This window comes from Acanthaster planci, linkage group LG03 (genome assembly GCF_054643075.1).
Source record: "Acanthaster planci isolate LZ-2023a linkage group LG03, COTS_SCS, whole genome shotgun sequence".
Lineage (NCBI taxonomy): Eukaryota > Metazoa > Echinodermata > Asteroidea > Valvatida > Acanthasteridae > Acanthaster > Acanthaster planci.
This window is the reverse complement of record NC_141779.1, coordinates 20,267,911-20,293,720: the sequence shown is the minus strand read 5'-3', so window position 1 is coordinate 20,293,720 and position 25,810 is coordinate 20,267,911. Positions and strand designations below refer to the sequence as shown.

The 25,810-nt window shown below is 41.2% G+C and overlaps 1 long non-coding RNA gene across 1 annotated transcript in view; it reads right to left on the bottom strand.

Annotated features, from left to right (window-relative positions):
* Positions 1 to 5,761: 5,761 nt before the first annotated feature.
* Positions 5,762 to 25,810, bottom strand: part of LOC110991058 (uncharacterized) — an 82,838-nt gene continuing 62,789 nt past the window's right edge. Inside the window, exon 5 of the long non-coding RNA XR_015424621.1 lies at positions 5,762 to 7,038. This is a non-coding gene — a long non-coding RNA (uncharacterized LOC110991058). The remainder of the gene's footprint in view (positions 7,039 to 25,810) is intronic.

The window sequence follows — 25,810 nt, the reverse complement described above, 5'->3', positions numbered from 1 at the left end:
AAACCGTCAGATTAATGTGACTGAACTTGAGAGCTCAAGGGTTAAACTGCTCGATATGATATCTGTTCATGCAATGTCTGTTGTGGAGACGGCACTTGTTGTGGCATCCGTTCACATAACGACGGCAATACACTCGTAAATAGCGTCGTAACCAAATTTGATAAACTGTCTTTTGTTTTTGAGAGACGTCATGAAAGTTTTGGACTGCGGATATTCAGCCCTAGGCGCCACTGGTCAAAGGTATCTTGAGATATGCTTTGAAAAGCAGGGACAAAAGACAGCACTTTAAATAGCATACACATTTATTATGACAACCGCATCTTGTTATTGTGAGCGTTCCCACGACGAAGGCGACAAAACAAATAAACATACAATATTTGGATAGATTGACATTTTAAATTTGTTATACCATTAAAGAAAAGTGCACGGAAAACGCGGTTTTACAAGTAGACAAAGCAATTTTAATCGATGGAATTTTGAAATCCAGCATTCCGTACAGGCAGAAAACTCCATAGCCTTGGGAAAAAGCCCCTGCTTCAGACTCTGCATTGCACGATACTAGGCCACTGCAATTGTTATAATGAGTTAATCTTAAAATATCAAAGTCCACATTGGCCAGTGTACTACTGCTAACGCTCCAAAGACCGTTTGCATGAAGGAAATGTAAGCCCTAACAAGGGCGCCCCCTTCCCGATTTGAAAGGAGAGGACAGAAAAAGGCAAAGAAACAAAAACAAGAGGAAAGGGTTGAAAATCACTAATTTTATTGAAAATACTATGAAATGGAACATAGGCCTACTTCATCTTCGATGGTTTGTCACTTTGGTCTAAAAGGTGCTTTGCCCGCCCAGAGGGAATCCTGGCAACGCCCATGCGTTGTCCTACTTTTCCTTAGATCAAAAGTACAGGCTTTATCTTTAGCCACTTTAGCCCAAATACCTATAATTCCCATCTTTGCGGATGACAATCGTCGAAAAATTGCCAAATCGGCGCAGAATCAACCAAATAAGAGCGAGGTGGTAAGAAGTGAATAAGGCATGTCCGCCGTGCTTTTTTGCCGTACTGAACAAAACCACTGCGGCTGTGATACTGCAATAACGGGGTGGCTGCGTTTACCATCGAACTTTATTGGAGCAGTGTCATTCAGAACACTGGTGGCGCGGCACACCCTTTGGCTTGCCGTGCCAAACACAAATTGCTAAGCCAAATTGGTGCTAAACGCCGCGCTATTGATTGAATTTCGGTACGGTATAGCATAGGACAGCGTTTACCCTAGGCCTTAGGAAAGAGTATACCACTGGACACAGGCCTACCGTATCAAAGTAAAGACAGACGAAGTATAAGAAGCATAACCGAATTCGCATCACTTCATTAATGGTCGTAATAAACATGGATGTTAAATGGGACCTAAATAATAACGACAAAATATATTAAAACCACACAATATCAAGAGTATATTTCTGTTATTGGGAAAATTTAGACTAGGGCCAAAAAGTAGCGATAGTGACAAACAGTTACTGGCACAGTCGCCACAGCGGAGGAATATGCAGATTCGGCCCTTTGTATCAAAGGTCAATAGAGTCAGAGGCTCGTAAATACACGCAGAGTGCTCAGGTCTACCAGTATCTAGACTGTACTTTGAACAAATTAATGAGAGAGGCTGGGGGAGAAAATTGAATCCAACTCTGAAACCTGATCCATGCAAAAGGCAATGGTGCAGCTTCAGCTCCTACATCCTCTCTAAATAAAATAATATAAAACGGGAACTTTTAACATTCTGTATATCAACACTGCGGGCCTGCATATCACAAAACAAACAGCCAAACAAACAATCCAATAACATGAAAAAATAAAACAAAAAAGCCCTCGCAAACATTTTCATGAGTTTACTAGATAGCCTTTGTTTAGGTTTCATATGTAGTTTCATTCGGGTCACCCATGCACGCGTCTTGTTTGCATGCTTTTTTTGTTCCAGTTCTCCACGATGTATGTTCTGATAACGAGGATCAACCATTGCCCTCCAGGGAGCTAGTTTCAGCATCTGCAAGCCTGCCGCACATTTATCAGGGACTCATGACCTCCTCAGTGGCACGCACCCAGGATTTTTCGTGGGGAGGGAGGGCTCGAACCGGAATTTACCCCCTCACAATGCTAAAGCCCCAGGCCCTTCTCCCCAGATTGCGACATAGGGGAGTAGCAGCGTTGTAGTCGAGTACTTTGGTGTGCCGAGCTGCGGTCAAATATTGAACTGGTTGGGGGGAACAAAGCTGAATAACACGCGTACTGGACCGTAAATGCACAAAGGTAAGATTACAAAATGAAACGATGACTCCAGACCATCAATTTTTTTTTGCAATGAAAGAACTCGAAGAGTACTCGGTAATTTTCGAGTACACTTCTCCTTGAATTTTAATTTTTACAAAACTGGGAGAGTCTAAAATTTATTTTTTAATCTTACCTTTGCGTGTGTATGCTCTTCAGCTTTGTTTAGCGCTGAACTTGCTATTACAGGAAAGTATTCGAACCCAGCGGCGTATCCAGCGTATTCAAATGCGCATACGAGTGAGATCCAGTGCAGGTTGGACAGGACAGCATGAGAAATGAAAACGGACAAAGATCAGAAAACAATTTAGAGAAACCGTGATATGATTGATCTAGCGATGTAAAGATTAGTCTAAACCAATTTTTACTGTAGAAAGAGAAATCCTTGTTAAAATCGGAAATTCCGTCGACAAGTGTTAATTGTACACCGTGCACTGTTGGATGTTACTACATTCTGTTTATATTGCTTTTTGACTCAATGGAACAAGAATTCACACACAGTTCCAACAATTCCAAATGCCACTTGTATTGACATATGCAGTCAAACATGTGTCAGTCTTATTCAGAATTCCTATTGTATCCAAAATGAAATTAGCAATTATAATGCAAAGGGTGCGCTGAGTTTGTTTTTAAATTAACCGGCTGCAAATAATAGCGGTGTTACTGTACTGTTGTCATTATTGAGGCAAGGGGGTGGCTACTTGGTAATTATTAATCGGCTTTCGACAACATCTGATATTATGGCACTTATAAATTGTGTCACTGATATATACTTTTATGTACATATGCACAAACACGCAAATACCGATAAAATGAGATGAGCAAACCCTCTGCGACAACTACTCAACTACTCAACAACTGAAATCAATACCACTCAAGACAAATTGCAAAACTGCAATGACCAATTAATTACTAATAATTATCATCTGAAAATTTCTTGCAGTAAGTAAGGCGGGTTTTTTTTTAAATCGACTTTATTTAATTTCTCTCACAGACCAAATCATACAATAAGACAACGCATCTTATACTGACAGATGCATTTTTTCTTCGACTGAGTTACCTGGTAAATCATTCTGCCAAAAATTGGTAACACAATCTTTTATTGATGGTCTGAACAATTTCGTTTCGACTTAATACCATTTAAAATACCATTTAAATTGTCAAAGGTGTAAATTGTACTATGAAACGAGTGCTTTCAACTACTTTATGAAATCTCCTGGTGGTTACTGAAAATGAAATGTGCAGTTCTTGAACGATTGAAACAAAAACTCACTTTCGGGCAAATTTTAGAGTAGAAAATGCTTAACACTGAAGTTGCTACCTGAATAATAAAGTCCACAAAAACGGCCTTATCCACAAACCACCCAATGTCAGATCTTCGGTCTCCCGAGGAGACGTTATGCGCATGCGTAAGGACGTTTGGGATTCCAGGGATGCCTCTGTGCTTGTTTCCTGCCCAAAACTCGCCTTAGTCTTCGTCTCAGCCTTCACTTGATCTCCCCCCAACTTTCAATTCCTACAGCTAAATAACAAGTTAGATAGTGCCACTGGAACACTGAACTCCATGCGATAGAACATAATTTTCTGTTTAATCAGAACACTGTTATATGGGATTACATGCTGGGATCAATTTTAGAAGCGAAGCCTGAGATGGAGACACCAGCTGAGCATTAAGAAACCGCCCTGGTGACTTCAAGCCCTCGGTCTTGATGACGCCCTCTCCAGTCGGAGATGAGTGGTGCAGGTGCATTTAGCTTTTTGGTCAGACAATGTTCAACACTAGCTGAGCTGCAGGTATCGATTGAGACACATCACTCTGAGTATCCGAATTTCTTTGCCATGGTTAAGTTAATAATTACGAGTCTATATGGAGATGGCTGTTGCCTCGAAATCACGGGTTTTATGGGTGTGCTGTGCATGATTGGTTCCCTCCCCAGCTTGTTTGTGGTACACAGATCTGAGTCACGATCAGAGATCCATCGTTGGCATAAGGACACCAAAACTCGCCTAATCACTGGATCGAGATTCGGATCAGTGTGAAACAAACAGGCTCTGTCTGTTCTGTTCGACTGCGTATGCGACATCTAGAAAGTTAGTCACGAATTTTCATGGGGATGAAAAATATACCGATTACTTTCTTCCTTACTCACCTATGAAGTATTCTTTGTAAAAAAATAATAATTAAATATCCGCCGGGGGCAAGTTTCCCCCATGCCCTCCGTGGATACGTCACTGCAACTAAGCCGGGGGGGGGAGGACTGGTTGTCCTGCGTGAACGTTTGATGAGACTGTGAACAAACTATCGAGGACTCGGGACCATCGCTTTATCTGCACAGTTCTTAATATGATATCGATAATACTTAGCCACCAACTCCGAATGTGTTGCACAATATAGAGGAAGAATACCCATTTCAACACATCACTGGAAAACTGGCCAACCTGCCAGCACAATTAAAGAGAGAAATTCAAAATTAAACTCGTCTATACAGAATACCAAACAGAAAACCAGCTTTAACACCGTAAAAAAAATTTAAAATGAAATAATTGTAGCAAAGAAAAAGATGACACCCTTCTTATAATGTTATATGCATCAGTACCAATGTAATGCATTACCCATGTGTCTGCCTGTCCGTAAATTAACAAAAACAAACTTACAGGCCAGACCCCCCCTCCCCGGACAAATGTCTGGATCTGGCATTGCACAACCGACCTTGCATAAAGCACGCGTGTTCGCTCCAAAATGAGGGTTTCTAACCTTAGTGAAAGAAAAACGCATAAGTTCAAGTTGCACCTCCTTACATCGTGCTTAAAAGTGTCTGTACGCAAGACTCGCATTGATTAAGACGCATTACGAAGACTTACGTAGCGCCCTCTAGTTTAGACGTGAGCGGGAGCTTTAACACGGGACAGTTTCCTTAATTTGAACACGGATCTAACTACATGTAGTGTTTTGTTGATGACTGCCGCAGGAACCCTTTGAAGCCAAAGTTACAAAAGGTTGTTTCATGATAGTTGTACAGAATGGCAAGGCAAAACTTCAACTGTACATGTCATAAACCTGACAATCAGCTTCAGAGATACGAAATGGCGTTAAAAGAACTTTGACTTTGGGTATTTGTTTTCCTAAACTACGCCTTTTACTCAGGGCCAAATGAGAAGTCATCATGGCGCCATCTTTCGTCGTGCATCATCCTGAGTCGGTCATTTCTGTCCAATCATAGACGACATCGAATTACTTGGCTATGGATTGAAATTACGCACGATTCTCTGTGAACTGGCTTCGGCCACTACCATAGACTAGTGCGTGATTTCAGCACGGACGTGTATAATAAAATCTGGACTCGCAATGCCCTTAATCAGCTAAGAGGGATCATTGAATCCACTCGCGACCATTTTAATGAGCCGAATACCGAAGCTTTCCCGGCAATGCCCGCCTTTGTTCTTCCCGACGTCAATAGAAGGGAGCCAACCCACGCATTTGTATTCGGCTCGGTAAAATGGCCGCTGGTTGGCTTCTTCTTCGTACAAGGGCGTTGCAAGTCCAGGTTTATTAAATACGTCCGTGGATTTCAGGCTACAACCAAGTAATTCGGACACGGCCTTATCTCCAGTCGTTCAGCAGTGCGCCCTCACATTAAAACTGCTCTCTCACCAAGGTGTTGTATCATTGATATGCATTTAAAATTTGGGGCACGCACGCTAGCGTTCACCTTTTATGCGGTGCCTCGTATAAAAACAGAAAAAAAATTGCCGCCTGATGGATCTGGAGATCAGAGTGTTCGCATACAATCCGCTGGATTGTCCAATATGTTGTGTACAACACCGGCAAAGTTTTTTCCCCAAGTCGGTCATTGGATGGTTGAAGAATCGCAGCTTGGGGACGAGGCAACCAACGTCCCCGCGCAAACGTATATTATAAATACGTGTGAAGGCCGGCTCATACTTAGCGAGAAAACGAAGGCGAACGCTAATTTGTCAGGTCAGATCAAATATTCGCGTTGCGAATACGTTAAAGTATTCGCATTCAGTGAAATTTTGCCGCAAAATTGTCATGACATCAAATTCGAGGAGAAAAAGTCAATCACCGACTTTGCACAAGATCAGTCATAAGTAACAGGGTGAACAATGACAAGGAATGTTTTCTTTTCACAGTTTGATATCTTGAATGAAAGATGGAGTTAAGGGACTTACAGGACTTCCATTTGTGATAGAATGTCAAAGAACGGGGTTTGGGAATTGCAACTTCCCGTTCAGCTACTGACAACTGTTACGGTGCACGTACTGGTCAATGGGGCCAAACAATAAATGGAACGCTAAGTTTCCTGAATTTATTATCGAATTGCCTTAGCCTGCCGTTCGAAGCATCATAGATTATGTGACGAAATGATAGGTTAATCATGAGTTAATAGGGTGTGAGGTGTCTTGGGGATGAGGGTCCTCTGTAATATTATACGAGTTTAATAGTTTTAGGCATCGCCCAATTCATGGGTCTGAGAAACACATTGCATTTACCTTCATTTAGCAGAATCCAGTAGTTGTTCAACACCTTGCTCCATAATTTCTTGCAGTGTGACTGCTGCACTGAATAACCTTCTCCTTCCACGATCAACCCCATTCTGATTCCGTCCATCTTCTCCGTCTCCTACCTAATCATCGGGTGTGTGACGTGGATGGACGTCAGCATCGGTCGCTGGTGGTACACTGCCCTCGAACGTGTCTGTCATTGGACAAAGGTGATAGTCTTTGTGGACACACCACTACACTGTTACGCAGCCCAATACATACACCACGGTGTAAGACCAAGGCTTTGCTGTCTTATTGTGCAACACACAAGTGGAGATTACTTTGGGTGAAGTTCTTTCATTGGAACATAGAGGAAACTTGCAACTCATTTTACCCCAAGTCTGCTTGAGTGGTTACAAAATTGTACAGGATATTCAATGAACCACGTCACACAATCTTTCCGGAGGTGACTGTTTTCATTTACCTTTTTTCGAATGAAATTTGCACAACCTCAGTCGACTGAACCTCGCGCTTTATGCAGTGGTCGAATGAACCACTCGTGTAGCAATGTGTACACCAAAGACAAAAAACTCTCTTGCTGTCATTTTTTTATATCCAACTCCAATACTCATCTGTCCCTACATTTCCTACATTAATTTAACAACGCTTCTGCCATGGTAACCGCGACCAATGCCTGGCGCTGCTCGTTTCATTCCCGAAGAAGGGAGCAAATGCGCCAAACATGGGAATGTTGCTGACTTGAGGCGAGCCGATTACAGGATACAATCTTTGATATTTCCGTCAGGCTTTGGATTACTGAATAAGGTACTGGCAAGAATGTTCTCGGAAAAACAGGAAGAGGATAAGACACCACATCGTCTCAAAGAAAATCCGTTGGGAATCTTTAAAGTTGTAACGCAGAATTTGAAATCATGTGTTAACTTCCGTATCCAACGCGACTCATTTCTTGAGAGACGTGAAGTGATTCACGCTGATTTAACGAAGAGCCAATTGCATGCACATATCTTGAAGGCAAACTCAAAGAGAGTTGGGTAAAAAGTTCTTTTACTATAAAGGGTTGGGTCGTATTACCGAACATGGGGTGACCATTTCCTGAACTGTTCACGTGAAGACAGATAAGACTTGAGGGTTTTCATGGTGAAAGAACTATATGAGTAACACGATTGCAGTTACACCATGGATAAATCTCTTTCTTGAGTATGTGTGACTCTGAGAAGAACCGGGGAATAACTCGACGTTTCGAACAGTGTACTCTGCCCTCAAATTTAATGTCCTATAGGTTGTCACATTTCATCATGCGTTGGGAATTTTCCAAAGACCACCATACGGTAAAACAAAGTACAGTTGAACCTCATTAATAAGAAGTCGTTTGGACTGCGCAGATTACCTGATAGCAGAAACGTCGTATTATTACGAAAAACATAGGATTGGGACCTAAAGATACCATGTAAGCTGAATGTTGTATTAGCAGTGGTCTTAATGACGAGGTCCGACTGTAGTATTTAAAGTATTCAGCATTTACATGTATTAAATTAAGGGAAATACTGAGAACCACACTAAATATGTTGAGTGGTAAAAGATCACCAGCATAGGCAGGTGAAATAGTCACCATCATTTGTTTCCAAGTTAGTCTAATTCTACTCAATTACTTAGAAGTGTAAAAAATGGCCACTTAATTATGACCACTTAATGATGGCTTTGTCGAAGTTTCGCCTTTTGGTCACACATCATGTTTTTACAAGCAGAATCAAGATAGGCAAAAAAAAAGATGACAAAAATCTACATGGAGGCTCGTGAATCTAAATTAATGCCAGAAAAAACCACTCAATCACAAGTAAATAAGTGAGACGTCAAGCTATGTATGGTGAATACGAGGTTTGCAGCAACACCATGTGAGCAATTCCTTTTTTGGAGTTTGTGTGCGCGCTTCTCAAAGAATCGGAGGTTTCGTTAACTTTTCAAACAGTGCGTTCCGTTCCTGTTCAGGAGAAATAGTGCAGGACTCTTGGGAATGTCGGACTTCACATCTGAATGGGAGGATTACTTGCAGAAAGGGCGCTCTGGACTGGAATGGTCTTGCTTCAATTGTCTTTAATAAATAAAAAAAAATAGGTGCTAGAAAAACAGGAAATAACATCCCAAAACAGAAGCAACAGAAGCAACATTATCCCAGAGTCGACTCACATGGTTGTAGGATGTATACTGGACTTCGAGACGTGCAAGGCGTCTTGCTGTTGCGAAGCACAGACGAGAGGTTGCGATAAAGGCGTTTCCCTGGCGACACGATAAAAGTCTCTGTAATTAAAACTGTCCCAATAATCTTGGTCGCAATGACGTATTGTAGATTAACTGCCCATACTCAAACAGTAATCGCCAAGGCGTGCCCTTTCCTCTTTAATAACGATCCCTAATCATCTCGTTCTAGTTCCCCGACGTAGTTACTGAGTAACTATACCAGTGGTTGTAAACAATTCTTGGAATGAGTGATCAATATTCTCCCCATGCAATTCACGGATTCGTATTGTTAGGTAGAACCCGAAGACAGGTATGGATTTCATCGAGGGCAATTTCGGGTTCACCTCCCCCATGTCTTCCTGCCAATCATCGCTTGCGTTAATTTCCGCCGGTGTCTGATTGTGTGAACTACTGGTGTGAAGTTTGAAAGCGTGTCATGTGTGTTTCGCTGTCCACCTGTCCGTTTGTCTTACATTTTCGCTTATCTTGAGCTCTGCTGTAAATTAGTACCTTTATACGCGACCTCACGAGGGCGTTCTGTTGCCTAGCGACAAAGACGACGGAAGGATGGTTACATTTTGTTGCTTGCACGCGCAGTGTATGCGTTTCCATAGTCTCTGTGCGCCTGGCGAGGCGAGTTCAGAACTGAAAGAAGACCCAGCTGTGAGTTGACCTAATTCCAAATCGTCCTTTGTAATCCAGACGCAGCAGGTGGGACCACAGAGATCGTAAGTAAACATGTGATGAAAAAGATGGGGCGGAGAGAACCGCCCCCGCCCCGCCTGTGTGCTAGTCATTGTTTGATCAGAATCTCAGGAATTCTTTACAGACTTCTAGGGGGATGTGTTAGGTAACAATAGTCTAGAGTGTGTATAGGGATTGAACATGGGGGGGGGTTCCCATCGGCCCCATATCAATCACGGTATCTAAGTAAATGATTTCTATGGGTGAGACTGGCAGTTTACTGTTTGGAGATGGTGTGTTGTAAGCATGCGAGGGAAGAACCTGGCATTGCTAATATTATCGTTAAGATTCTACACCTTAGGTTGCACAGCGGGGAAATTTACTGAACCATCATTCAACACTACCATATATAACACATTAAGCCTACCTTCATATATTTTGCCATGTTGAATTCAATGGGCAGAAATAACCTCTCGAGACAGTCTGTCACTGACAAGATAACAAAGTGGAACTAAATAAAGGTGGATTAGGCCTGTGGATGTGTGTTTTGGGGTTCCCCAATATCACACTCTAGATGTGCAGAAATCAATGGCTAAAGCTAAATCTCATCTGCTAGTGTTGGCGACATGAATACCAGTGCGGGACTGTTGAAGATGTTATAACAGATCGTGCTGCCGACTTATTTCCCAGCATGGAATGAATATGCACTATAGTCAATCTTGTCGACTCAGATGCCTATGAGAAGCCAGTAATCGTACGAAACTGTCAGTCACATGAAATTAGATGAAAAATCTACCTGGAGAAAACAAGGACGGGGGGGAGGAGAACATTTGACGGGCATGGATTGTTGGGTTGCCGGGTTGCGCTAGCGCGATGCCACGCTTTCGAAATACCAACGATGCCACGCCAACCCACATGCACCCTGCGTAAATTGAATCTGGGGAGATAACACCCGTGTTGGTTTATCCGTCGACAGCTCTATGAAATCAAGGGCCTGTACGGAGCGGGATGACCTGGATCTTGAGCCGTGAATAGTTCAAAACGCCTCATTATTTTCACGACCGAGTCTAACTGCTTTTCCAGTGTGTTTTAAGTGTTAGTGACGAATTTCAGCCGTTTTTCTGGGATCTCAAAGAGTTCCACCGCGAGACGCTTTGACAGTTCAGAAGAACTTCAACACTGTTTCGTTCACAATTAAAAAACACAGAACAAAGTAAACGCACGCACACCTCAAAGCATGTACTACCTAAAACTGTCTATAAAACAATACTAAAATCGCTTTGCAATTTCGTCTTAAAACTGTAACGCAATATACTCATCTTACTAAATAATGCACTAATTAAGTATTTGTGAATTCAAAGTAAAAATCCAATGAAAACAATAAATTGTTTCATGTTAACCAAACAAACTGTTGAGCATGACATATGGGGAGAACACACTACCGAATTATTGGCGGTATCTTGAGACGATTTGCAGTGAGATTTTTCTATCCAGTCATTTTGTAGAAATTTTTGAGCAGGGTGAATATCACCGGGAAATTTTTGATGCCTCATCCAAACAGGTGGAAGGCTCACGTACAAAACTCGTTTAAAAAATGGACTTGGCAGGGATTACATTGAAAAAAAAATAGTGTTATTGATATTGATTTTTTACTTCTGAAATATCTCTAAGTGTTATTTTTTCTTTAGTGATTACATTCTCTGAATATAAAACCGACCTTTGAATTTATATCTAGTTTGGTTTTGCAGTTGTAAACTAAAGTTTAATACATGTATATATGAAGGTTTAAATATATATTTCTGGGATCTCCACTGCACAAGCTTACTCTCTCAAGCTCGATCAGATTTTTTGTTATTGATTTGATAAACAGATGAACCGAGCTACGCCGTCTCAAGTCGGTCGGTCAGCACATCAACATCAACACGGCAACATCGATATAACCCCCCAGACCCTGACGTTGAGTGTCAGACCAGGCCTTAATTCATTTTGATTGCCAGCAATTTTTCCTCGGAGACAAAAGGCCACATTCGGGGCTTTGGACACTCCTCGCACCTGCGCACGCCACCTGTTGCCAATATAATAAGTGTGGCGCGAGCATAGGCAGGACGGTTGGCCACTCAAATTAATCGAGCTTAGCTCTGCTCACTCAACGGTTTCGCGCTTTATCTTCACACGACAGAATCGGGTCGAATGGATTATGGCCAAGCCAAGTGCAGCTCTCGGTCCATGCAGGAGCAGGCTTTTTCAGTAATGGAATAAAGAATGACGATAAAGGTTACCCGCCAATGTTCAGACAAAATGTCTGTTTGCAACTTTCGTAAAAAAAAAAAGAACAAGAACAAAAGAAAAAACAAGGTACACCTACTGAGATGAGCACGCCCTCTGTTGACATTGACTGCACAGCGTGGGAATCGAATTATTTTTTCTGAGAAGAAATGAATGGTGCGAAGGCATGAAATAGACCCTCTAGGTAGACACTTTTGTTTCTTTTATACCGCCCCCACACTCCCTTACCCACCCACTCAACTATGACTCCGCTGGGAATTAGCTGTCATGCATAAATATGTGTCGGATTACGTCTCCCATGTTGTGACGCTCAAGACGGCAAAATAGACATTCATCGACGTGAGTCAGGGCAAGAAGTGATAGTTGAAGTTATGAATCTGAACAGGAGGGCGAATACATGTAGAGGGAAAAATCCCACGTGAAGCATAAAATGGATGGATTTATCAGCCTGAAAATCCGCCTTGTTCGTAGCAATCCTACATTAGCACCATACAAGAGTAAATCCCCTACTCAGATCTCTAGACTGCACCTCGACTTTGTCATTTTGCAATACTTACACGGCTGCTACTGGACTAAAGACGTTATATACAACTCCTATTGCCCAGCTGCTAAATGGTGTGTGTACTACATTCAAAAGGCCTCCTGTCCTGAGTGGACTTACCCGTGTGCACGTTCGTGCACATCTCCTCCTGGCGACCCTTTAACACGGTCTTAAGATGACCTCCAGAATCGCCAGATGACAGCATCTAACCATAGGGTTGGAGCAGGTCAGACCCAAAGGATTGAGCTCCCTTGCCGCCTTGCCTGAGACGAGGAGAAACTGACCTGGAATTGTTTTGCCACGAGGAGGCTTGAGGAAGCTGGCCAACAATTTCTTCTCGTACGCTTAAAATGAGGCAGATCTTTTATATTTGCCTCCTTGACCGATGCAGCATGAAAGATAGCATCTGATACTACTTTGAAAAAAAAATTAAATAATTGGGGCAAGTCTGCTCGATCTAATTTAGCCACATACATTGTATTCAAGATCAGGCACGCAATCATTGGCGTCTGAAGATTTCTGAATGACCAGAGACCCTAAATCGAATCGGCCCACTAATTCCAATCTGTTCACTAAACCGGCAGTGAGATTGTGTTAGATTAAGGACTATCACGGTTGGTCAAAAATGTTAGACACGCCGTGTACTGAATAATGTATCATTTGGTTTCACAGTTTGGTTTTAAGAACTGAAAAGGAACCTGAAATGATAAGTGGAAGAATTGTGTTTGGATGAAATGTTAATTAATGTGCACCTTGAATTAACATTCCAAGTGCACACAATGCAATTAAAAACATACAAGAATCAGACATCTGTTGACTGAATCAATGACACCAAGAGTCGAGAAATCTGACTTTTTCCCCTATCCAGAGAACTGACGGCTTCGAATCTTGGACAGATTCGAAATAAAGAGTACGATATATTCTTTAAAAAAGAAACTGTGACGTTGGCGAGTCGCCGATCATCCGCAAGATCGACCAACACGTTGTTTAACTTGAAGGTAGTGTGTACATGTGTATAACTGACAGTACGCTTCTCACTACTGCTTTATAAATTGACGCGGACGAACAATGGCAACCAAGAACAACAGGGTGAAACGGGAAATTAAAAAGTGAAAAACAAACATTCTTCAGTGCCCGTTGCCGTGGCCCAGAATACCGTACCACCACCATGGCGACTATCTACGACATGAGAGACAAGATGCCACTGTGTCCTTGCTGCTTGAACCAGTCGCGTTGTTCTGGACCTGAATTTTACGACATGTTACTGTACTGACCTTTCTACGCACCCTTCTGTTTGCTACATTCCCTATAACGATCTATCCTTCCTACTGGGTTCAACATCGATGAACGTAGACCGTGGACCATCACCAAACACGCCAAACTGTTCACCAAGCAAACATTTAAAACTGTAATACGGATTATGTTTTCATTTTTGCTGTTGTTCCTTTGAAATTGGCCTGTACACACCTGGTGACTTTACACCGGACTTTACACCGGAGGGTGAAATGCTCATCTTTTCAACTTCGTTGCTATTTTGTGTTCATTGTACATCTAGTCACCATTCCTCCTGACTCTGGCGTTCCTCCTTATTTGTCACCCCTACTGCTGTGCATTTTACTTGTCTTCCCATTGACTAGCGCTCCTGTTCCGTTCTATGTCCATTTTTCCATCGCGGCCTTTACCTCAAATCCACGGAAGACCACGAACTTTTTCACACTGCACGCGGTCACTCGCCTGAGCCGGGCCAGTCACCCCCGCCACCGGCTAGAAAACCTGCCTACCACCGATCTCTCGAGTTACGCTTTACCTCAGTAATTACAACCAAGGCAGCAGGCTGGTTCCTTTTTCTCTCTCACAGAAACAGTTTCCGCACGCCTAGGTCTTTGGCCATCAGTTAAGAACCCACGAAGGAAAAACAGAAATCGATGAAATTTACACCTAGGCAATAAAGTTACATTGGTGGCTGAGGTGACGGGCCATTGGCAATAGCATTGATCTGTAAGAAAAGGTAGCTAGGCTCTATGTCATTGTTCATTCACCTCACAAACCTTCCAGCACGTTGAGATGAATTGCGCGCGATAAATCCACGCTCTCCTCGGAAAACACGGGCAATTAATAAGCAGTGAATTCTTTTACGAATGGGTAAGGTAATACAGAAGTCTCGGTGAGGATTCAGCGCTTGATAACGTGGTGCTTTATCAGAATCCTGAATTTTTAGTTAGCGCTCACAGTACGTACGATCAGGCCTCTCTTGAGGATCATATTTTGTACTCAACATCAGTACACTAGAGGTTTCTACCCCGTTTTGTGGAGTTCTGGACTGAGAAACCTCCCCTGATTTTAAAATTGGGACAGGTGTATTTTCAGTGTATTTTTCTATGCCTGGTGATCCACAGTTGCCACGGCAACTGATGTTTTAACATCAATGCAGGGTATGTATTAATTAGAAACGTTTACTTGGTCGTTACGACTTTAGTAATAATATAAGACATATTTATTTACTGGAATGAAAACCGTTCGACCAGTAAATAACTCATGGAAATACAAATGTTGTTATGTTGACATATCCATTTCTCATTCTCTACATACAATTTGTGTTAAGACGAACTATTAAATATGTTTTTGATAACTTTTAAATACTTTCCATATGCACTAAAAAGGTATGATAATTCAGGGGAAAGTTGTAAGCAAAAATACTATCCACGCTACCTAAGCAGCGGACATTTGACCTTTTCACATCACTGGGAGCAGAATCGAAGTGAGCAATTGAGCTTAACCGTTCGGTCATTTCATCAAGGTTTAAGGGAGAGCTATTGTCTATATAAATAAACAGAACGACTGCGGTTAAATGAGTGCTTACTTTGAGAAAAACGTATTGGAAGATTGCCCATTTAAAAAAAGCGATCGATAATATTAATTTTGTTAGTAAAATGATTAGTGCATTTTCATATGCATTCAAGCTGATTGTCATGCGGGAGATAATGTCGTGGTTCTGACATCGATCAATAACACACCGAATTGTTATATACATTACAAAATGGATTTTTTCAATTGGTCTGTTCTTGTTATGCTTCCTGACACTAAACATGATAATGTTTTCTAAGGGTAGGCAATTATGTCATCCATTAGGTAGTCTTAATTACTACATCTCGTAAATATTCATGAGCAACTCAGAGCGCGTCATTGGCCAATTCCACCTCGCGTCTGATACGCGACCAGGTGACGTCACAGCGGTGAGTATCCACCTCGCTGTCGTGCGGTAGTTTTTTTCTGGTAGCGCCAAAAATCCCTCTGGAGCCTGCCGAGTAAATAAGTAGTCTGTGCCATGTAATCTTTACGGAACCAGTCTGGAGTTGTATCCTGATAACTATTAAAGTAAGACCCAAAACGTATGCCAGCACCCGACTACTGAAGCCCTGTTTCTATGCACATCTGCACTCCACTATCATTACCTGGAAATTTAGGAGCTGAGAAACAACAATGGCGTCTGTGAGTACAAGTAGCGTGAGGTTTCTGTTTGAATATTTATGAAGTGTAGTAAAACATATACAGCATGGTCGGGAAAATAGTGGGAATTACTTGTTCCGAGATGTAGATCAGCTTGACTACCACCCGACGCGAAGCACTACTTCCCTCAAACCATGCTGTATTTGTATATACCAGACAGGATTGGTGCGGTGATAATGAAGTAATCTCTTGTTGGGCTCGGCCTCCGCAAGAGCCCCAAATTGAGGACAATGCACCCAGTAACAAAATCGAACCACAAAGCACACCGAGCAATGTGTGGGGGAAAAGACACGGCCCCGAGCGCTGACTAGCGAGAAATCCCGCTACCCCATCTCTCACTCATATCCCACACCATGTGATGAATTAATATTTATTAAATTTCCTTCAAGACAGATGAATATAATCGAAGGGGGAGGGATAGGGGGGGGGCTTGATAACTAACTTGGGGCCAACCGCGCAGTTCTGACCTAATCCCGGGCCGATCCTGTCATACCCCTTCTCCTGAATACGAACCAAATGCCGATAAACGGCAGCCGGGTTTTGAAGATGTTCCACTACTATCGGTGACTTGCTTCAATCAACAACAACCACTCCACTCCCCTGTCATCATTCCCGCGTGCGTTTCAACGCCGCGCGTGAGAAACCCGCCAAAAAATCCGACAACAAATAATTATCCCTCCCTTTTCCGGATTGTTTTTCGATGGCTGCGGTATCACATCCACAAGGCACAACAGCTCGACGGGTAATTGTCCGCACGCGGCGGCCGAAGCTGTTTAATATAACGGCTCGAGTCAGTACCCGTTGAGGGTGCGCCAGAAACAGTGACTCTAAGGATGAGTAACGACCTCATCGTTTGAGACTGAACCAAACGTCAAAAAGCTGATGTCCTGAAAAGGAAACTGAGACAGTACACCCAAGGCGTCTGTACCAACCACCAATACTTCCACTGGGTAAAAATCAAGACTCATATGAGGCGAAATTCGTCAACGGCCAAGGTTTGTCCCCATGTCAAGTTATAACTTAGCTATCTGTAGACCAAATGGGTGCACACAAAGTCATGATGGGAACATTAACGGTAGCCCTTGACGGTGTGTTCGAATGATACGCACAATACTGACTGCCCCGGTATAAACATTAATGGTGTCGTGCCAATGGCTTTCTGGAATGACATCCACGCATAACGAGGGCTGTCTGTCAATAACAGCACGGTAGCAAATGTGAACGAGCCAGAGAGTCCATTGGGAAACTGCTCAAAGAGCAGATAATAGAGTACGCTGGTTTCCGTCCCGTGCGTAGTCTCCAGACGTCTTGCAGAGGTATTCCGAACGTAGGGACCGGTAGCGGGTAACGAAAGTGGTTCATTTAAATAAGGAAGCGATGCCCACTTAATGGACAAACTACGCAGGACCTGATAGAATATTTTGCCTTGTCTTCTTCGTTACCGAAAATAACTTCACCAAAAATTGTTTTTTAATCTAAAATTTAACAACATAACCACTGATTTGGAATAAATTGTATAAAAATAATCTATCGATGATATTCACTGAAAAAAATATTACCACATTGTGATCATCAAAGAATTAGCAAGGACAGGTAGGCCTACTTGAATTTTATTCGCCTTACTGATGAAACGTAATGCACGTTGCAATCCGGTTTGTAAGTGACTTCGTCACACACGCGGACGCGCCACGATTTGCAGGCTCCCATTGAACGATCGCTGAAGTTGCACGTTAACTTCCAATTCCACGGTTCCATGTAAACGGCAATCAATGCAGGCAAGTCTATGATCAGTGGGCGTGGCATAAACTGAAGATGACGTCGCACTACCAAACCGGATAGACCTAAAACATGATGACCTAACGCAATGTTTACCGTGGTGTATAGAGCCTGAAAGTACAATATCACGAAGCGAGCTTCCGGAACCCTTGCGCGGTCTACCTATGGGGACTTTACATTGGGCCAACCTATAACATTCGATAATTTTTGGAAGACTAATTCCAACCTGAAACTGAAACCACCCCATGAAACACTCATGTTGGAATTTTACCTTTGTCTTCCTCAAGCAATATTTCGGAAAAGTCATTTGGAGATGGGTAAAAACGCATTTTATTAACGACTTTTCAAGTCGGCGACATCGTACCTAGCTCTCCTTGTTCATGCACGTTTGTTTTCACTCGCCTCCTTTCTTGAAAACGAGATTGTACAACCTTGCAAAGATTTACGTATCAGCAGTTGATTGGTTCCAGATTCCGTTGAGTCGACATCATGCAGTTGTTGTCAGTAAAGGTTAGATAAAGTATTAGAATCTTTCGTAAAAGTAGAATATTGCTTTAAGTTTATTACCGTAATAAATGATAAAAGTGTGTAAAATTTTTTGATCTGCTTTTATTTTGGCTTTTAGCCACAGACTGCCATAAAATTTCAAATTGTAAATGTTCATCTGCGTACGAGACTGCTGCATTGCACTGTTCTTCATGTATTTTAGATTTTTGGAAGTGATGGGTCGATTTTTGGCAGGATATTTCTCTTTTAGGTCAGGTGATTTTTCAGTTTATATAAATTGATATACAAGCAAATATTTTCCAAAGCCCCTTTTCCGAGTTGGATTTTTAAAGAAGAAACTGAACGAAAATATCACAAATTCTAAAGTCTTTGCATGTTATTTTTCCTACCCAAGGGTTCCGGAAGCGCGCCATCAGGGTCAACTTTCAGGCTCTATTGTATGTGAAAAGTGGGGACAGTCAAGACACATAATGCGCACTATTGCTAGATAAAATATACCATGAGCATGGAAAATTGTCAAGAGACCCTGAGATTGAGAAGGCCTATTGTTGTAACGTAGAAGCAAGTAATAACAACCAAAAGAACGGACCAAACCCAAGATGGCTGTGCAAGAACTTCAACAACCTTATGAGACACACCCTTATATACACACACTGCACTATCAAAAAATTCAACTACAATCAATGAATCAATACCAAAACAACCTCTTAGTTAGCCACATGGTAATTTCAGGAATTCGTCAGGTGAGTCTATACTCGCTCTCTCTATGGTATGTACTTATTCAAATTACACAATACCACACCTACATTTTCCAAATGGTTCGTTTTGCGTGCCAATTTGTGTATCAAGCACGCGACAAACGCTAGAGCTGCATTTTTCGAGCTCTATTTTCATAGTCTGGAATACTAGACTCGTTGATTGCGATTACTCTCGTCAAATCAAGGGTCCGGTATGTATGTAAAGTCCTAGCGCTTTTTGCGTTGTGGTGCTAATTCGTGCTTGAAAAGAGACTAGTGCTGAGTATAAGTAGGCTTTGCGCAAGGATATGAAAGTTCAAAGGATTTCAATACATGCGACTTAAAACTTAAGCTGCTGCTACAATTGTGTCATGTGACAGTTCCGCTAGGAATTGTGGTACGCAATGCAATTCGGCCGAAACAGCTTTTGCTTTACTTATGGTTTTTTTCCTGTTCTTTTTTTTTTGCTGCTTCGGCAATTACCGGAGCAGCTCCTGTTTTCCTTATGATGTTTTTGGCGTTTTCGAAATTTTGCCAAAAGGCATTCATTTTGTTCCTTTTTTTGCTTTTTTGCGCAATCTTTTTGTTCTTTTGTTGGCCTTTTCGTAAGTTTGCAAAAAGGCATTCTTTTTGTTTTATTTTTCTTCCTGTTCTGCCCAAAAGCCCATTTGTGCACGTTTCGTCCATCATCGACTCTAATCAAATGTCCAAGTTTTGGCAACTTCGGATCCTCATTAAACTTATACCAACAAGAGACCATTATTCATGGAGGTCCTAGAACAATCGCGTCATAATGACGTCATCAAGTGATTTATTATTGGTTTTTCAATATATTTCAGCCACTTGACTTTGTACACGTTTTCAAGGCAACGTTTTGGTCTTTTCAACATTCTATTCTCGTCAATGTTACACCGACAAAGACCTTAAATCAAAGGTGAAACCAAGTAAGGATGTCATAATGACGTCATCAAGAGATTATTAATTAAATTTTGAATATTTTGTTTATTCTGATTGATTTTGTACACAATTTTCCGAGGCAGTTTGGGTCACCTTAAATCATGAATCTTCACTAAACTTTCACGAATTTTAGCCAACAATACGAAGATTGTCATGAAATGACGTCATGATTACCTCATCAGGTGTCAAATTACAATCTCTTAAACTGTGATATGCTAAATTAATTTAAAATTAACCGTGGTGTAGTACCCTTTGGTGTTCATTTCATCTCGTGCAGGGCAAATCACGTGACCCTTCCTTCCGGGTAAGGGGCTTATCGTTTAAATAAAAGTGGTAATAGATATAAACTTGTTTTCAATGTTGATAGTCTCTTGGTGTATATTATTCTTCAAGACATCTACAGATCACATCACATAACCCTCGAGCGCCCTCTATCCACACGTTGAAAATTTTGAAAAATGAATTTGGAATACATGTCTAGGGCGATGATTGTCAGAATCGCCTGAAAACTGGTGTGTGTAATGATCGTTACCACATGTGAAGCTTAAGGCCGATGACGTCATCAGAACTGAAATTACCGTCATAACAAGACCTGTTATTTTTCAAAAATTCCGTAAAAAATCAACTGTGAGAGGTATAAGCATCAATCGTCCATTAAATGATAGCTTAAACATTGGAGTCAATTGCACCAAATACATGACTGGTCTACTTCACACAGATGACGAGCCAAAAAGCAACTCTTGCGATATTTGAACACTATGCATTGGCTTCTGAGCGCGTGGATACGCAATATCTGACTACATATTACACGGAAACCACAGTGGGCATATGCATATACTCACTGTGCTCGGTCCTTGCAAAACACGTGGTGCTGAAGATCGCTTTGTATGGAACGCCAAAGGAGTAAAAATCTTTTTAATTGCGATTAATACGATAAACAATTCGTCACAGTTTTCACGAAGAGACAATCTGACCCCAAATTATGATTTTTTTGTTTTGTTTTGGCAGAATCAACTAGGTTGTGCAATGCCTACAACTTGATGTAATCATTTTTAACCAAATCTACTGAAATCACCCAAATCACGCTGACCCCTGAGGCGCAATATTCAACAAACCGCATTTTTTGTTTTCAGGAAGAGACAATTTTGTCTTCCATAGATATAACGCTGGCAAAAAGATCAAAATCGTGGGCAAAACTGGTTTTCACGAAGAGACAAGTTGACTTCAGCAATGTATACATATGGAACAATGTTGTACCTGGCACACGCGCTAAAGCAAAAGCGTGTACTGTGTGTGCCGCTTTCACGAAGAGACCAAAAGTCACACGAATTTTAGAGTTTCACGAACAGACAACCCTTTTTTTATTTTACAAAATAAGCAACTTTAATTAAAGTCTAGAAATATTAGTTTTGTAGTTCTGTGTCATGTAACATCCCTCTCTTTCATGGAGTAGCATTGGTGAATTTAAAGGAACGCTAAAGTCTAAGAAATTAAGCGTTTGAAAAAGAGACCAACTTCAAATGCAATTTTCTCAAAACCTATGTTTTGCAATCCACTGAGAAAATTGTCTCTTCGTGAAAACTGTGAGGAATTGTTTTATACATGTCTGATTGGGTTGAAACCTTGCAGGTAGTTAGAAAGAGAAGTGTTATAGACGAAAATTGACCTCATGTGATCGTAATGTCATCTGAAAAAAGGTCATGTGACATTAAAAGTGCATCATTTGAAGCACCGTATCTCCTTAACACGTATGTTCACCCATTCCACTTACTTTGTGCGAATGCGCTAAAATTCGGCAAAGTCGCGATCACTTTCTGTTGCTTGTTAAATTGGCAACGCCCGCCAGCAAATGACTACACAAAAATCTATCTGCGGAGATCTTCAGCACTGTGTAAACGTTTGCTGAATTTATACCAGAGAAATATAATCAGGCTTCAGATTTCATTTTGTGATGTGTTTCTTGTTAATCAAAAGTGACATTTGGGAGAAAATGGGGTGAAAGATGTCGGTGTACGTAACATTTCTGAACGCAAAAAAGGGTATTTTAAACTTGAAATTTTGAATTGTTCTCCAGTTGGTCCACACATGCTGCATATCCTGATAACTGAAAGAGTGTTTGAAAAAGGTTACCATGTTATGTTTAGCTGTAGCGAATTGTCCTTTGTTAGTTTGATCAATTTCAATTTCGGCTCTCTGTCTTCGGCAATCTGATTGTATTTATTTGTTGTAAAAATCATCTTTTCAAAATTTGCTTCAAATTTTGTGCAACTGGGTTCATATACTGCGTTGGTTTAATGTTGTTCAATCCATTTTTATTTATCATTTTATCTTTGTGAACTTTATTTGTTTGCTTTTTGTTAAAAACAATTATGATCTTCATCCTCGAAAAGAAATGTCGGAACGATGTTCGACGTCACCTGCCTCGAAATCCACAATAAAGTGATCGAGTACGCATGCGCTAGCTCTCAACTAAGTGGTGCACAAGGGCATGGGAGTGAACATACCTGTCAAAGATATGTCTGATTGCGTTGAAACCTTGCAGACAGATAGAGGGAAGTGTTACAGACGAAACTGACAGCATGTGATGATGACATCATCAGCTGACAAGTCACGTGACATTGAATGTGCACTCTTCAAAGTACTATATCTCATAAAGTATACACCCAATTCGAATGGAGCCTTCCGGATATCTAGAAAGGGAAGTGTTATATACGAAAATTCACCTGATGCAATGATGATGTCATCAGCTGACAAGTCACGTGATATTAGTGCCGTACTCTTCAAAGCACTGAAGAAACGGACCAATTGGGTTGAAACTTTGCTGATATCTTGAAGGGGGAGGGCTTTAGACGAACATTGACCGAATGTGATGATAACATCATCAGCTGACAAGTCAAGTAACATTAAAGGTGCACTCTTCAAAGCACTATATCTCTTGAAGTACATGTGCAAATGGGTTGAATCCTTGAAGACATCTTGGAAGGTAAGTGTTATAGGCAACCAGTAGATTAGTTGTTCAAATGCAGGAAAAAGTGCAAAAAAGGTCATTTTCCTTCCTCTTCTGCCCCGAAGCCAATTCAATGTGTACATGTTCCACCATCGACATTTCCTTTGCAACTTCGGATCCATTCGAACTTGTACTGACGAACGACCCTTAGGCATAGTTGGTCCTGTAACAATGACGTCATGATGACGCCATCAAAAGATTTATTAATGGTTTTTCAGTATTTATTTCAGCCCCGAATTTGTACACGTTTTCGTGTGATAGAGCTAGTGACCTAGTGATAGAGTGATCATTGATTACCGTTTCTTCTCGTTAGGTAAAATCGCTTGACCCTTACTTCCGGTCCAAACTGGTCCTGACCGGAAGTGCTTTATAATTTGAAAGTAATGATAGATATGAACGTACTTCCAACGGTGTTAGTCTACGACAATATTGTTTTCATCAAAACATCTTCTGAAGACGTCATGCAACACTCGAGCACCCTCCACCGAAAGGTTATGAAATTTTTAAAAAAATCTATTTTGAACAAATGTCTGTGGCGAAGTTTGCCTGAATTGCTTGACAATCAGTAGATGTAACGACCTTTGTGCCTGTAATGTTTGTGCCAAAAAAATTAGACTGATGACATCATCAGACCGGAAGTTAAAAGGAAAAACCTTTAATTCATTAAAAATCACGAAAAAAATTAAATCCGACAGCTACAGTCTGAAATTGCTCATCAAAAAAGAGGGTAAGTATCTGTATCTATTGTCCAAGGCGTTGGGCTTGTTATATTTTTCATACACACCATGCACCAATAATGAAAAAAAAGCATTACGCTGCTGATATCGGCAACACGACCCGTACCGGTAAGACTCATAATGTTTTGTACGTGTAAAGCGTGTAACGGAGCCCCCCTGTTTGGGGGGATCTGGAAAAATGCCAAACACGTGGCAGGGAAGGCGTGTGAGTTTGTATTGTCATGCTCTGCTGTAGCAAGGAGGGTAGTGCTCCCACAGACCCTAATTTGATTTTGGCCTGTTCCGTGCTGGTAAATGCACCGTATCTTCCGAAGGGCATGTATGATTGGGCCCTGAATACACTGTGAGTGTTATATTTTGAACTACGGACTTAACGACATCTGGTCTATTCCCGCCCGTTCCAACTTCAGTTTTTATTTAAAGAAAAGAGTTTCCCGAAACAGCTCAGTGTTTTGACAACGTTTGTCTCGTCGTCTTCCGCCCAACATCCTATTTGTTTTGTACACGTTTCTTCCAACATTGACTTCAGTGTGTTTGCAACTTTGGATCTTCACCAAACTTACATATATGAAGGACCCTAGTGTATGGATGGTTCTAGAACAATGACGTCACGAAGTGATTTATTATTCATTTTTAAATATTTATTTAACCCCATTGCCTTTGTACACATTTTCGAGGCACCATATTAGTAACTTGACGATCTTCAATCGTCATCAGAGTAACAGCAAACACAGACCTTAATACAAATATTAAGTCCAAATTTATGACGTCATGATGATATCATGATTTTTTTTATTGATTTCGTAATATTTAATTTTTCACATTGGTGCACCCTCGTATTCCACCACGTAGAGAGGGTCCCATGAGACATGAGATTAAAGTTGCAGGTTTTCTGTATAGGTTTAGTACGTGTGTTTCTACTTTGCTCTCATCCATCTTAATGGCTGGGTAGCTTTATTCAACTTTAGCTGATGAAAATTATTGGTTTTTCGTCTTTTTTCGATAACCAACATACCTAAGAGTCAAAACATAAAGTAATAATTGGTACAAAAATTAAAACCTGACAAACATCGGGAACAATTCATATTCTCACGTGCAGCCAGCAGATAGATATTGTTGAAAACTTCCCGCAATGCAACGCAAATAATCTACCTCTTGGTGGCGCACTTTGTAAATGACTAGTATTGCCAGTTGGGGACAAAGAATTATTCTCCCTTGCTCTCTCTCTTACCCTAAATCATTGGTAGATGATTTATCAAATTATTTTATCGCTCACAGAATAAGTGCGAATGCACTCGACATGTGACTCCAAGCAGGCCTTATGGTGACATGAACAGATTAAAGAATGTAACGGTTAACCCTCGTGGCGCCCGTGTGACTAATGCGTGATACTGGCCAAGAATTTTCGATATATTGGTGGTAATTTACATGAACAAAAACGGCGCTTTTAAAACGTGTTCAAAGCGTGCATTCTCTGCAGCAACAGTGATATGAGAACATTCCATGATTTATAAGGAAATGGGTGTTCCATTCTAAAAATAGCAACATTTAAAAGACAACTACCGTTAAGCAAAGAGTCTCCCGTTGGATGAAACTCTTCATTCGGGCCGTCCAAAAGCAAGGTATTGATATGCAACGCATAATCTGCAATCAGTCTTTAAAATGGGCAGCTTTGCAAGCATATAAAATTGCCTATGCTGGTGGTTTGGACAACTGAGGGCACTGTAGCTGTGATGCCTATTCAATTTACATGCCTCGATGCCAGTATTTGCTCTTTGAAACCATTCATGAGAAGGGGCTGCTTGTTGCCTTCTTGCCATTGCTCAATACGACAAAAATAATCATAGGAAGAGAAATCTAAGACAGAAAAATATCAAAAATTCCTGGATTTTTATTCACAAATCACTATTAAATTGATGTTTTTCCTTGATTGGCATTACTGTTTTATCATGAATATGCATAAATAAAGAACTAATGAGCCTCAAAGTTCC